Raw genomic sequence first — 15,711 nt, 5'->3', positions numbered from 1 at the left:
TCTCGAAGACTTAGAACGCCCTCCTCGAAGACGTAGAACGCCCCCCTCCAAGACTCAGAACGCCCTCCTCGAAGACTTAGAATCCTTTCCAAGACTTAGAACGCCCCCTCGAACATTTAGAATGCCCCCTCGAAGACATAGAATTCCCTTCTCGAAGACTTAGAACGCCCTCCTCGAAGACGTAGAACGCCCCCACTCGAAGACTTAGAACGCCCCCCTCGAAGACTTAGAACAGCCCCCTCGAAGACATAGAACGCCCCCCTCGAAGACTTAGATCGCCCCCTCGAAGACTTAGGACGCCCCGCTCGAAGACTTAGAACGCCCAATCGAAGACTTGGAACGCCCCCTTCGAAGACTTAGAACGCCCCCTCGAAGACTTAGAATCCTTTCCAAGACTGAGAACGCCCCCTCGAACATTTAGAATGCCCCCTCGAAAACTTCGAATTCCCTTCTCGAAGACTTAGAACGCCCTCCTCGAAGACGTAGAACGCCCCATCGAAGACTTAGAACGCCCACCTCGAAGACTTAGAATCCTTTCCAAGACTTAGAACGCCCCTCTCGAAGACATAAAACGCCCCCCTCGAAGACATAGAACGCCCCCCTCGAAGACTTAGATCGCCCCCTCGAAGATTTAGAACGCCCCGCTCGAAGACTTAGAACGCCCCCTCGAAGACTTGTAACGCGCCCTTCGAAGACTTAGAACGCCCCGTCGAAGACTTAGAATACCCAGTCGAAGATTCAGAATGCCCCCTCGAAGACTTAGAATCCCTTCGAAGACTTAGAATGTCCCCTCGAAGGCTTAGAATGCCCACTCGAAGACTTAGAATTCCCCCCTCGAAGATTTAGAATGCCCCCTCGAAGACTTAGAATTCCCTTCTCGAAGACTTTGAATGCCCTCCTCGAAGACTTAGAACGCTCCCCTCCAAGACTTAGAACGCCTCCCCTCGAAGACTTAAAACGGCCCCCTCGAAGACATAGAACGCCCCACTCGAAGACTTAGATCGCCCCCTCGAAGACGTAGAACGCCCCGCTCGAAGACTTAAAACGCCCCCTTCGAAGACTTAGAACGTCCCCGCGAAGACTTAGAACGCCCCCCTCGAAGACTTTGATCGCCCCCTCGAAGAATTAGAATGCTCCCTCGAAGACTTAGAATTCCTTCGAAGACTTACAATGTCCCCTCCCCCGTCCAAGAAGTAGAACACCCCCTCCGAACACATAGAACGCCCCCCGAAGTCTTAGAACGCCACCCTCCAAGACTTAGAACGACCCTCTCGAAGACTTAGATCGCCCCCTCGAAGACTTAGAACGCCCCGCTCGAAGACTTAGAACGCCCCCTCGAAGAATTGGAACGGCTCCTTCGAAGACTTAGAACGTCCCCGCGAAGACTTGGAATCCTTTCCAAGACTTAGAACGCCCCCTCGAACATTTAGAATGCCCCCTCGAAGACTTCGAATTCCCTTCTCAAAGACTCAGAACGCCCTCCTCAAAGACGTAGAACGCCCCCACTCGAAGACTTAGAACGCCCCCCTCGAAGACTTAGAACGCCCCCTTCGAAGACTTAGAACGTCCCCCTCGAAGACACAGAACGCCCCCCTCGAAGACTTAGATCGCCCCCTCGAAGACTTAGAACGCCCCCTCGAAGACTTAGAACGATCCCTTCGAAGATTTAGAACGCCCCCGCGAAGACTTAGAAAGCCCCCCTCGAAGACTTAGCACGCCCCCTCGAAGATTTAGGATGCCCCCTCGGAGACTTATGACGCCCCCCTCGAAGACTTAAAACGCACCCCTCGAAGACTTAGAACGCCCCCCTCGAAGACATAGAACGCCCCCTCGGAGACTTGGAACGCCCCCTTCGAAGACTTAGAACGTCCCCGCGAAGACTTAGAACGCCCCCCTCGAAGACTTAGCACGCCCCCTCGAAGTCTTAGAATGTCCCCTTGCCCCCCAAGAAGACTTAGAACGCCCCCTGGAAGACTTAGAACGCCCCCGCGAAGACTTAGAACGCCCCCCTCGAAGACTTAGAACGCGCCCTCGAAGACTTAGAATCCTTTTCAAGACTTAGAACGCCCCCTCGAACATTTAGAATGCCCCCTCGAAGACTTCGAATTCCCTTCTCGAAGACTTAGAACGCCCCCCTCGAAGACATAGAACGCCCTCCTCGAAGACTTAGAATCCTTTCCAAGACTTACAACGCCCCCTCGAACATTTAGAATGCCCCCTCGAAGACTTCGAACTCCCTTCTCGAAGACTTAGAACGCCCCCCTCGAAGACTTAGAACGTCCTCCTCGAAGACTTAGAATCCTTTCCAAGACTGAGAACGCCCCCTCGAACATTTAGAATGCCTCCTCGAAGACTTCGAATTCCCTTCTCGAAGACTTAGAACGCCCTCCTCGAAGACGTAGAACGCCCCCCTCGAAGACTCGAAACGCCCTCCTCGAAGACTTAGAATCCTTTCCAAGACTTAGAACGCCCCCTCGAACATTTAGAATGCCCCCTCGAACACATAGAATTCCCTTCTCGGAGACTTAGAACGCCCTCCTCGAAGACGTAGAACGCCCCCACTCGAAGACTTAGAACGCCCCCCTCGAAGACTTAGAACGCCCCCTTCGAAGACTTAGAACGTCCCCCTCGAAGACACAGAACGCCCCCCTCGAAGACTTACATCGCCCCCTCGAAGACTTAGAACGCCCCGCTCGAAGACTTTGATCGCACCCTCGAAGAATTAGAATGCCCCCTCGAAGACTTAGAATCCCTTCGAAGACTTACAATGTCTCCTCCCCCCTCCAAGACTTAGAACGCCCCCTCCGAAGACTTAGAATGCCACCCTCCAAGATTTAGAACGACCCTCTCGAAGACTTAGATCGCCCCCTCGAAGACTTAGAACGCCCCGCTCGAAGACTTAGAACGCCCCCTCGAAGACTTGGAACGCCCCCTTCGAAGACTTAGAACGTCCCCGCGAAGACTTAGAACGCCTCCTCGAAGACTTAGAATCCTTTCCAAGACTTAGAACGCCCCCTCGAACGTTTAGAATGCCCCCTCGAAGACTTCGAATTCCCTTCTCGAAGACTTAGAACGCAATCCTCGAAGACGTAGAACGCCCCTCCTCGAAGACTTAGAACACCCCCCTCGAAGACTTAGAATCCTTTCCAAGACTTAGAACGCCCCTCTTGAACATTTAGAATGCCCCCTCGAAGACATAGAATTCCCTTCTCGAAGACTTAGAACGCCCTCCTCGAAGACGTAGAACGCCCTCCTCGAAGACGTAGAAGGCCCCCACTCGAAGACTTAGAACGCCCCCCTCGAAGACATAGAACGCCCCTTCGAAGGCTTGGAACGCCCCCTTCGAAGACTTAGAACGTCCCCGCGAAGACTTAGAACGCCCCCCTCGAAGACTTAGCACGCCCCCTCGAAGTCTTAGAATGTCCCCTTGCCCCCAAGAAGACTTAGAACGCCCCCTGGAAGACTTAGAACGCCCCCGCGAAGACTTAGAACGCCCCCCTCGAAGACTTAGAACGCGCCCTCGAAGACTTAGAATTCTTTTCAAGACTTAGAACGCCCCCTCGAACATTTAGAATGCCCCCTCGAAGACTTCGAATTCCCTTCTCGAAGACTTAGAACGCCCCCCTCGAAGACATAGAACGCCCTCCTCGAAGACTTAGAATCCTTTCCAAGACTTACAACGCCCCCTCGAACATTTAGAATGCCCCCTCGAAGACTTCGAATTCCCTTCTCGAAGACTTAGAACGCCCTCCTCGAAGACGTAGAACGCCCCCCTCGAAGACTTAGAACGCCCCCCTCGAAGACTTAGATCGCCCCCTCGAAGACTTAGAACGCCCCGCTCGAAGACTTAGAACGCCCCCTCGAAGACTTGTAACGCGCCCTTCGAAGACTTAGAACGCCCCGTCGAAGACTTAGAATACCCAGTCGAAGATTCAGAATGCCCCCTCGAAGACTTAGAATCCCTTCGAAGACTTAGAATGTCCCCTCGAAGGCTTAGAATGCCCACTCGAAGACTTAGAATTCCCCCCTCGAAGATTTAGAATGCCCCCTCGAAGACTTAGAATTCCCTTCTCGAAGACTTTGAATGCCCTCCTCGAAGACTTAGAACGCTCCCCTCCAAGACTTAGAACGCCTCCCCTCGAAGACTTAAAACGGCCCCCTCGAAGACATAGAACGCCCCACTCGAAGACTTAGATCGCCCCCTCGAAGACGTAGAACGCCCCGCTCGAAGACTTAAAACGCCCCCTTCGAAGACTTAGAACGTCCCCGCGAAGACTTAGAACGCCCCCCTCGAAGACCTTGAACGCCCCCTCGAACATTTAGAATGCCCCCTCGAAGACTTCGAATTCCCTTCTCGAAGACTCAGAACGCCCTCCTCAAAGACGTAGAACGCCCCCCTCGAAGACTTAGAACGCCCCCCTCGAAGACTTAGATCGCCCCCTCGAAGACTTAGAACGCCCCGCTCGAAGACTTAGAACGCCCCCTCGAAGACTTGTAACGCGCCCTTCGAAGACTTAGAACGCCCCGTCGAAGACTTAGAATACCCAGTCGAAGATTCAGAATGCCCCCTCGAAGACTTAGAATCCCTTCGAAGACTTAGAATGTCCCCTCGAAGGCTTAGAATGCCCACTCGAAGACTTAGAATTCCCCCCTCGAAGATTTAGAATGCCCCCTCGAAGACTTAGAATTCCCTTCTCGAAGACTTTGAATGCCCTCCTCGAAGACTTAGAACGCTCCCCTCCAAGACTTAGAACGCCTCCCCTCGAAGACTTAAAACGGCCCCCTCGAAGACATAGAACGCCCCACTCGAAGACTTAGATCGCCCCCTCGAAGACGTAGAACGCCCCGCTCGAAGACTTAAAACGCCCCCTTCGAAGACTTAGAACGTCCCCGCGAAGACTTAGAACGCCCCCCTCGAAGACTTTGATCGCCCCCTCGAAGAATTAGAATGCTCCCTCGAAGACTTAGAATTCCTTCGAAGACTTACAATGTCCCCTCCCCCGTCCAAGAAGTAGAACACCCCCTCCGAACACATAGAACGCCCCCCGAAGTCTTAGAACGCCACCCTCCAAGACTTAGAACGACCCTCTCGAAGACTTAGATCGCCCCCTCGAAGACTTAGAACGCCCCGCTCGAAGACTTAGAACGCCCCCTCGAAGAATTGGAACGGCTCCTTCGAAGACTTAGAACGTCCCCGCGAAGACTTGGAATCCTTTCCAAGACTTAGAACGCCCCCTCGAACATTTAGAATGCCCCCTCGAAGACTTCGAATTCCCTTCTCAAAGACTCAGAACGCCCTCCTCAAAGACGTAGAACGCCCCCACTCGAAGACTTAGAACGCCCCCCTCGAAGACTTAGAACGCCCCCTTCGAAGACTTAGAACGTCCCCCTCGAAGACACAGAACGCCCCCCTCGAAGACTTAGATCGCCCCCTCGAAGACTTAGAACGCCCCCTCGAAGACTTAGAACGATCCCTTCGAAGATTTAGAACGCCCCCGCGAAGACTTAGAAAGCCCCCCTCGAAGACTTAGCACGCCCCCTCGAAGATTTAGGATGCCCCCTCGGAGACTTATGACGCCCCCCTCGAAGACTTAAAACGCACCCCTCGAAGACTTAGAACGCCCCCCTCGAAGACATAGAACGCCCCCTCGGAGACTTGGAACGCCCCCTTCGAAGACTTAGAACGTCCCCGCGAAGACTTAGAACGCCCCCCTCGAAGACTTAGCACGCCCCCTCGAAGTCTTAGAATGTCCCCTTGCCCCCCAAGAAGACTTAGAACGCCCCCTGGAAGACTTAGAACGCCCCCGCGAAGACTTAGAACGCCCCCCTCGAAGACTTAGAACGCGCCCTCGAAGACTTAGAATCCTTTTCAAGACTTAGAACGCCCCCTCGAACATTTAGAATGCCCCCTCGAAGACTTAGAATCCTTTCCAAGACTTACAACGCCCCCTCGAACATTTAGAATGCCCCCTCGAAGACTTCGAATTCCCTTCTCGAAGACTTAGAACGCCCCCCTCGAAGACTTAGAACGTCCTCCTCGAAGACTTAGAATCCTTTCCAAGACTGAGAACGCCCCCTCGAACAATTAGAATGCCTCCTCGAAGACTTCGAATTCCCTTCTCGAAGACTTAGAACGCCCTCCTCGAAGACGTAGAACGCCCCCCTCGAAGACTCGAAACGCCCTCCTCGAAGACTTAGAATCCTTTCCAAGACTTAGAACGCCCCCTCGAACATTTAGAATGCCCCCTCGAACACATAGAATTCCCTTCTCGGAGACTTAGAACGCCCTCCTCGAAGACGTAGAACGCCCCCACTCGAAGACTTAGAACGCCCCCCTCGAAGACTTAGAACGCCCCCTTCGAAGACTTAGAACGTCCCCCTCGAAGACACAGAACGCCCCCCTCGAAGACTTACATCGCCCCCTCGAAGACTTAGAACGCCCCGCTCGAAGACTTTGATCGCACCCTCGAAGAATTAGAATGCCCCCTCGAAGACTTAGAATCCCTTCGAAGACTTACAATGTCTCCTCCCCCCTCCAAGACTTAGAACGCCCCCTCCGAAGACTTAGAACGCCCCCCGAAGTCTTAGAATGCCACCCTCCAAGATTTAGAACGACCCTCTCGAAGACTTAGATCGCCCCCTCGAAGACTTAGAACGCCCCGCTCGAAGACTTAGAACGCCCCCTCGAAGACTTGGAACGCCCCCTTCGAAGACTTAGAACGTCCCCGCGAAGACTTAGAACGCCTCCTCGAAGACTTAGAATCCTTTCCAAGACTTAGAACGCCCTCTCGAACGTTTAGAATGCCCCCTCGAAGACTTCGAATTCCCTTCTCGAAGACTTAGAACGCAATCCTCGAAGACGTAGAACGCCCCTCCTCGAAGACTTAGAACACCCCCCTCGAAGACTTAGAATCCTTTCCAAGACTTAGAACGCCCCTCTTGAACATTTAGAATGCCCCCTCGAAGACATAGAATTCCCTTCTCGAAGACTTAGAACGCCCTCCTCGAAGACGTAGAACGCCCTCCTCGAAGACGTAGAAGGCCCCCACTCGAAGACTTAGAACGCCCCCCTCGAAGACATAGAACGCCCCTTCGAAGGCTTGGAACGCCCCCTTCGAAGACTTAGAACGTCCCCGCCAAGACTTAGAACGCCCCCCTCGAAGACTTAGCACGCCCCCTCGAAGTCTTAGAATGTCCCCTTGCCCCCCAAGAAGACTTAGAACGCCCCCTGGAAGACTTAGAACGCCCCCGCGAAGATTTAGAACGCCCCCCTCGAAGACTTAGAACGCGCCCTCGAAGACTTAGAATTCTTTTCAAGACTTAGAACGCCCCCTCGAACATTTAGAATGCCCCCTCGAAGACTTCGAATTCCCTTCTCGAAGACTTAGAACGCCCCCCTCGAAGACATAGAACGCCCTCCTCGAAGACTTAGAATCCTTTCCAAGACTTACAACGCCCCCTCGAACATTTAGAATGCCCCCTCGAAGACTTCGAATTCCCTTCTCGAAGACTTAGAACGCCCTCCTCGAAGACGTAGAACGCCCCCACTCGAAGACTTAGAACGCCCCCCTCGAAGACTTAGAACGACCCCCTCGAAGACATAGAACGCCCCCTCGAAGACTTAGATCGCCCCCTCGAAGACTTAGAACGCCCCGCTCGAAGACTTAGAACGCCCCGCTCGAAGACTTAGAACGCCCACTCGAAGACTTGGAACGCCCCCTTCGAAGACTTAGAACGCCCCCTCGAAGACTTAGAATCCTTTCCAAGACTGAGAACGCCCCCTCGAACATTTAGAATGCCCCCTCGAAGACTTCGAATTCCCTTCTCGAAGACTTAGAAAGCCCTCCTCGAAGACGTAGAACGCCCCCCTCGAAGACTCAGAACGCCCTCCTCGAAGACTTAGAATCCTTTCCAAGACTTAGAACGCCCCCTCGAACATTTAGAATGCCCCCTCGAAGACATAGAATTCCCCTCTCGAAGACTTAGAACGCCCTCCTCGAAGACGTAGAACGCCCCACTCGAAGACTTAGAACGCCCCCCTCGAAGACTTAGAACAGCCCCCTCGAAGACATAGAACGCCCCCCTCGAAGACTTAGATCGCCCCCTCGAAGACTTAGAACGCCCCGCTCGAAGACTTAGAACGCCCACTCGAAGACTTGGAACGCCCCCTTCGAAGACTTAGAACGCCCCCTCGAAGACTTAGAATCCTTTCCAAGACTGAGAACGCCCCCTCGAACATTTAGAATGCCCCCTCGAAAACTTCGAATTCCCTTCTCGAAGACTTAGAACGCCCTCCTCGAAGACGTAGAACGCCCCCCTCGAAGACTTAGAACGCCCACCTCGAAGACTTAGAATCCTTTCCAAGACTTAGAACGCCCCTCTCGAAGACATAAAACGCCCCCCTCGAAGACATAGAACGCCCCCCTCGAAGACTTAGATCGCCCCCTCGAAGATTTAGAACGCCCCGCTCGAAGACTTAGAACGCCCCCTCGAAGACTTGTAACGCCCCCTTCGAAGACTTAGAACGCCCCGTCGAAGACTTAGAATACCCAGTCGAAGATTCAGAATGCCCCCTCGAAGACTTAGAATCCCTTCGAAGACTTAGAATGTCCCCTCGCCCCTCGAAGACTTAGAATGCCCACTCGAAGACTTAGAATTCCCCCCTCGAAGATTTAGAATTCCCCCCTCGAAGATTTAGAATGCCCCCTCGAAGACTTAGAATCCTTTTCAAGACTTAGAATGCCCCCTCGAAAATTTAGAACGCCCCCTCGAAAATTTAGAATGCCCCCTCGAAGACTTAGAATTCCCTTTTAGAAGACTTTGAATGTCCTCCTCGAAGACTTAGAACGCTCCCCTCCAAGACTTAGAACGCCTCCCCCGAAGACTTAGAACGCCCCCCCGAAGACATAGAACGCCTTCCTCGAAGACGTAGAACGCCCCCCTCGAAAACTTAGAACGCCCCCCTCGAAGACTTAGAACGGCCCCCTCGAAGACATAGAACGCCCCCCTCGAAGACTTAGATCGCCCCCTCGAAGACGTAGAACGCCCCGCTCGAAGACTTAGAACGCCCCCTCTAAGACTTAATACGCCCCCTTCGAAGACTTAGAACGCCCCCGCGATAACTTAGAACGCCCCCCTCGAAGACTTTGATCGCCCCCTCGAAGAATTAGAATGCTCCCTCGAAGACTTAGAATCCCTTTGAAGATTTAGAACGATCCCGCGAAGACACAGAACGCCCCCCTCGAAGACTTAGATCGCCCCCTCGAAGACTTAGAACACCCCGCTCGAAGACGCCACTCTCCAAGACTTAGAACGACCCTCTCGAAGACTTAGATCGCCCCCTCGAAGACTTAGAACGCCCCGCTCGAAGACTTAGAACGCCCCCTCGAAGAATTGGAACGTCCCCCTCGAAGACACAGAACGCCCCCCTCGAAGACTTAGATCGCCCCCTCGAAGACTTAGAACGCCCCGCTCGAAGACTTAGAACGCCCCCTCGAGGACTTAGAACGATCCCTTCGAAGATTTAGAACGCCCCCGCGAAGACTTAGAAAGCCCCCCTCGAAGACTTAGCACGCCCCCTCGAAGATTTAGGATGCCCCCCTCGGAGACTTATGACGCCCCCCTCGAAGACTTAAAACGCACCACTCGAAGACTTAGAACGCCCCCCTCGAAGACATAGAACGCCTCCTCGGAGACTTGGAACGCCCCCTTCGAAGACTTAGAACGTCGGCGCGAAGACTTAGAACGCCCCCCTCGAAGACTTAGCACGCCCCCTCGAAGTGTTAGAATGTCCCTTGCCCCCCAAGAAGACTTAGAACGCCCCCTGGAAGACTTAGAACGCCCCCGCGAAGACTTAGAACGCCCCCCTCGAAGACTTAGAACGCGCCCTCGAAGACTTAGAATCCTTTTCAAGACTTAGAACGAACCCTCGAACATTTAGAATGCCCCCTCGAAGACTTCGAATTCCCTTCTCGAAGACTTACAACGCCCCCCTCGAAGACTTAGAACGTCCTCCTCGAAGACTTAGATTCCTTTCCAAGACTTACAAAGCCCCCTCGAACATTTAGAATGCCCCCTCGAAGACATAGAATTCCCTTCTCGAAGACTTAGAACGCCCTCCTCGAAGACGTAGAACGCCCCACTCGAAGACTTAGAACGCCCCTCTCGAAGACATAAAACGCCCCCTCGAAGACATAGAACGCCCCCCTCGAAGACTTAGATCGCCCCCTCGAAGATTTAGAACGCCCCGCTCGAAGACTTAGAACGCCCCCTCGAAGACTTGTAACGCCCCCTTCGAAGACTTAGAACGCCCCGTCGAAGACTTAGAATACCCAGTCGAAGATTCAGAATGCCCCCTCGAAGACTTAGAATCCCTTCGAAGACTTAGAATGTCCCCTCGCCCCTCGAAGACTTAGAATGCCCACTCGAAGACTTAGAATTCCCCCCTCGAAGATTTAGAATGCCCCCTCGAAGACTTAGAATCCTTTTCAAGACTTAGAATGCCCCCTCGAAAATTTAGAACGCCCCCTCGAAAATTTAGAATGCCCCCTCGAAGACTTAGAATTCCCTTCTCGAAGACTTTGAATGCCCTCCTCGAAGACTTAGAACGCTCCCCTCCAAGACTTAGAACGCCTCCCCCGAAGACTTAGAACGCCCCCCCGAAGACATAGAACGCCTTCCTCGAAGACGTAGAACGCCCCCCTCGAAGACTTAGAACGCCCCCCTCGAAGACTTAGAACGGCCCCCTCGAAGACATAGAACGCCCCCCTCGAAGACTTAGATCGCCCCCTCGAAGACGTAGAACGCCCCGCTCGAAGACTTAGAACGCCCCCTCTAAGACTTAAAACGCCCCCTTCGAAGACTTAGAACGCCCCCGCGATAACTTAGAACGCCCCCCTCGAAGACTTTGATCGCCCCCTCGAAGAATTAGAATGCTCCCTCGAAGACTTAGAATCCCTTCGAAGATTTAGAACGATCCCGCGAAGACACAGAACGCCCCCCTCGAAGACTTAGATCGCCCCTCGAAGACTTAGAACACCCCGCTCGAAGACGCCACTCTCCAAGACTTAGAACGACCCTCTCGAAGACTTAGATCGCCCCCTCGAAGACTTAGAACGCCCCGCTCGAAGACTTAGAACGCCCCATCGAGGACTTAGAACGATCCCTTCGAAGATTTAGAACGCCCCCGCGAAGACTTAGAAAGCCCCCCTCGAAGACTTAGCACGCCCCCTCGAAGATTTAGGATGCCCCCCTCGGAGACTTATGACGCCCCCCTCGAAGACTTAAAACGCACCACTCGAAGACTTAGAACGCCCCCCTCGAAGACATAGAACGCCCCCTCGGAGACTTGGAACGCCCCCTTCGAAGACTTAGAACGTCGGCGCGAAGACTTAGAACGCCCCCCTCGAAGACTTAGCACGCCCCCTCGAAGTGTTAGAATGTCCCCTTGCCCCCCAAGAAGACTTAGAACGCCCCCTGGAAGACCTAGAACGCCCCCGCGAAGACTTAGAACGCCCCCCTCGAAGACTTAGAACGCGCCCTCGAAGACTTAGAATCCTTTTCAAGACTTAGAACGAACCCTCGAACATTTAGAATGCCCCCTCGAAGACTTCGAATTCCCTTCTCGAAGACTTAGAACGCCCCCCTCGAAGACTTAGAACGTCCTCCTCGAAGACTTAGATTCCTTTCCAAGACTTACAAAGCCCCCTCGAACATTTAGAATGCCCCCTCGAAGACATAGAATTCCCTTCTCGAAGACTTAGAACGCCCTCCTCGAAGACGTAGAACGCCCCACTCGAAGACTTAGAACGCCCCCCCTCGAAGACTTAGAACGACCCCCTCGAAGACATAGAACGCCCCCCTCGAAGACTTAGATCGCCCCCTCGAAGACTTAGAACGCCCCGCTCGAAGACTTAGAACGCCCCGCTCGAAGACTTAGAACGCCCACTCGAAGACTTGGAACGCCCCCTTCGAAGACTTAGAACGCCCCCTCGAAGACTTAGAATCCTTTCCAAGACTGAGAACGCCCCCTCGAACATTTAGAATGCCTCCTCGAAGACTTCGAATTCCCTTCTCGAAGACTTAGAACGCCCTCCTCGAAGACGTAGAACGCCCCCCTCGAAGACTCAGAACGCCCTCCTCGAAGATTAGAATCCTTTCCAAGACTTAGAACGCCCCCTCGAACATTTAGAATGCCCCCTCGAAGACATAGAATTCCCTTCTCGAAGACTTAGAACGCCCCCCTCGAAGACTTAGAACGTCCTCCTCGAAGACTTAGAATCCTTTCCAAGACTGAGAACGCCCCCTCGAACATTTAGAATGCCTCCTCGAAGACTTCGAATTCCCTTCTCGAAGACTTAGAACGCCCTCCTCGAAGACGTAGAACGCCCCCCTCGAAGACTCGAAACGCCCTCCTCGAAGACTTAGAATCCTTTCCAAGGCTTAGAACGCCCCCTCGAACATTTAGAATGCCCCCTCGAACACATAGAATTCCCTTCTCGGAGACTTAGAACGCCCTCCTCGAAGACGTAGAACGCCCCCACTCGAAGACTTAGAACGCCCCCCTCGAAGACTTAGAACGCCCCCTTCGAAGACTTAGAACGTCCCCCTCGAAGACACAGAACGCCCCCCTCGAAGACTTACATCGCCCCCTCGAAGACTTAGAACGCCCCGCTCGAAGACTTTGATCGCCCCCTCGAAGAATTAGAATGCCCCCTCGAAGACTTAGAATCCCTTCGAAGACTTACAATGTCTCCTCCCCCCTCCAAGACTTAGAACGCCCCCTCCGAAGACTTAGAACGCCCCCCGAAGTCTTAGAATGCCACCCTCCAAGATTTAGAACGACCCTCTCGAAGACTTAGATCGCCCCCTCGAAGACTTAGAACGCCCCGCTCGAAGACTTAGAACGCCCCCTCGAAGACTTGGAACGCCCCCTTCGAAGACTTAGAACGTCCCCGCGAAGACTTAGAACGCCTCCTCGAAGACTTAGAATCCTTTCCAAGACTTAGAACGCCCCTCTTGAACATTTAGAATGCCCCCTCGAAGACATAGAATTCCCTTCTCGAAGACTTAGAACGCCCTCCTCGAAGACGTAGAACGCCCTCCTCGAAGACGTAGAAGGCCCCCACTCGAAGACTTAGAACGCCCCCCTCGAAGACATAGAACGCCCCTTCGAAGGCTTGGAACGCCCCCTTCGAAGACTTAGAACGTCCCCGCGAAGACTTAGAACGCCCCCCTCGAAGACTTAGCACGCCCCCTCGAAGTCTTAGAATGTCCCCTTGCCCCCCAAGAAGACTTAGAACGCCCCCTGGAAGACTTAGAACGCCCCCGCGAAGACTTAGAACGCCCCCCTCGAAGACTTAGAACGCGCCCTCGAAGACTTAGAATCCTTTTCAAGACTTAGAACGCCCCCTCGAACATTTAGAATGCCCCCTCGAAGTTTTCGAATTCCCTTCTCGAAGACTTAGAACGCCCCCCTCGAAGACTTAGAACGTCCTCCTCGAAGACTTAGATTCCTTTCCAAGACTTACAAAGCCCCCTCGAACATTTAGAATGCCCCCTCGAAGACATAGAATTCCCTTCTCGAAGACTTAGAACGCCCTCCTCGAAGACGTAGAACGCCCCACTCGAAGACTTAGAACGCCCCCCCTCGAAGACTTAGAACGACCCCCTCGAAGACATAGAACGCCCCCCTCGAAGACTTAGATCGCCCCCTCGAAGACTTAGAACGCCCCGCTCGAAGACTTAGAACGCCCCGCTCGAAGACTTAGAACGCCCACTCGAAGACTTGGAACGCCCCCTTCGAAGACTTAGAACGCCCCCTCGAAGACTTAGAATCCTTTCCAAGACTGAGAACGCCCCCTCGAACATTTAGAATGCCTCCTCGAAGACTTCGAATTCCCTTCTCGAAGACTTAGAACGCCCTCCTCGAAGACGTAGAACGCCCCCCTCGAAGACTCAGAACGCCCTCCTCGAAGATTAGAATCCTTTCCAAGACTTAGAACGCCCCCTCGAACATTTAGAATGCCCCCTCGAAGACATAGAATTCCCTTCTCGAAGACTTAGAACGCCCCCCTCGAAGACTTAGAACGTCCTCCTCGAAGACTTAGAATCCTTTCCAAGACTGAGAACGCCCCCTCGAACATTTAGAATGCCTCCTCGAAGACTTCGAATTCCCTTCTCGAAGACTTAGAACGCCCTCCTCGAAGACGTAGAACGCCCCCCTCGAAGACTCGAAACGCCCTCCTCGAAGACTTAGAATCCTTTCCAAGACTTAGAACGCCCCCTCGAACATTTAGAATGCCCCCTCGAACACATAGAATTCCCTTCTCGGAGACTTAGAACGCCCTCCTCGAAGACGTAGAACGCCCCCACTCGAAGACTTAGAACGCCCCCCTCGAAGACTTAGAACGCCCCCTTCGAAGACTTAGAACGTCCCCCTCGAAGACACAGAACGCCCCCCTCGAAGACTTACATCGCCCCCTCGAAGACTTAGAACGCCCCGCTCGAAGACTTTGATCGCCCCCTCGAAGAATTAGAATGCTCCCTCGAAGACTTACAATGTCTCCTCCCCCCTCCAAGACTTAGAACGCCCCCTCCGAAGAATTAGAACGCCCCCCGAAGTCTTAGAATGCCACCCTCCAAGATTTAGAACGACCCTCTCGAAGACTTAGATCGCCCCCTCGAAGACTTAGAACGCCCCGCTCGAAGACTTAGAACGCCCCCTCGAAGACTTGGAACGCCCCCTTCGAAGACTTAGAACGTCCCCGCGAAGACTTAGAACGCCTCCTCGAAGACTTAGAATCCTTTCCAAGACTTAGAACGCCCCCTCGAACGTTTAGAATGCCCCCTCGAAGACTTCGAATTCCCTTCTCGAAGACTTAGAACGCAATCCTCGAAGACGTAGAACGCCCCTCCTCGAAGACTTAGAACACCCCCCTCGAAGACTTAGAATCCTTTCCAAGACTTAGAACGCCCCTCTTGAACATTTAGAATGCCCCCTCGAAGACATAGAATTCCCTTCTCGAAGACTTAGAACGCCCTCCTCGAAGACGTAGAACGCCCTCCTCGAAGACGTAGAAGGCCCCCACTCGAAGACTTAGAACGCCCCCCTCGAAGACATAGAACGCCCCTTCGAAGGCTTGGAACGCCCCCTTCGAAGACTTAGAACGTCCCCGCGAAGACTTAGAACGCCCCCCTCGAAGACTTAGCACGCCCCCTCGAAGTCTTAGAATGTCCCCTTGCCCCCTAAGAAGACTTAGAACGCCCCCTGGAAGACTTAGAACGCCCCCGCGAAGACTTAGAACGCCCCCCTCGAAGACTTAGAACGCGCCCTCGAAGACTTAGAATCCTTTTCAAGACTTAGAACGCCCCCTCGAACATTTAGAATGCCCCCTCGAAGTTTTCGAATTCCCTTCTCGAAGACTTAGAACGCCCCCCTCGAAGACATAGAACGCCCTCCTCGAAGACTTAGAATCCTTTCCAAGACTTACAACGCCCCCTCGAACATTTAGAATGCCCCCTCGAAGACTTCGAATTCCCTTCTCGAAGACTTAGAACGCCCTCCTCGAAGACGTAGAACGCCCCCACTCGAAGACTTAGAACGCCCCCCTCGAAGACTTAGAACGACCCCCTCGAAGACATAGAACGCCCCCTCGAAGACTTAGATCGCCCCCTCGAAGACTTAGAACGCCCCGCTCGAAGACTTAGAAC

The sequence above is a fragment of the Stegodyphus dumicola genome, chromosome 10, assembly GCF_044657685.1.
Source record: "Stegodyphus dumicola isolate Sdum_Otavi_A_Nest chromosome 10, ASM4465768v1".
Classification (NCBI taxonomy): domain Eukaryota; kingdom Metazoa; phylum Arthropoda; class Arachnida; order Araneae; family Eresidae; genus Stegodyphus; species Stegodyphus dumicola.
This window is presented reverse-complemented; position numbering follows the sequence as displayed.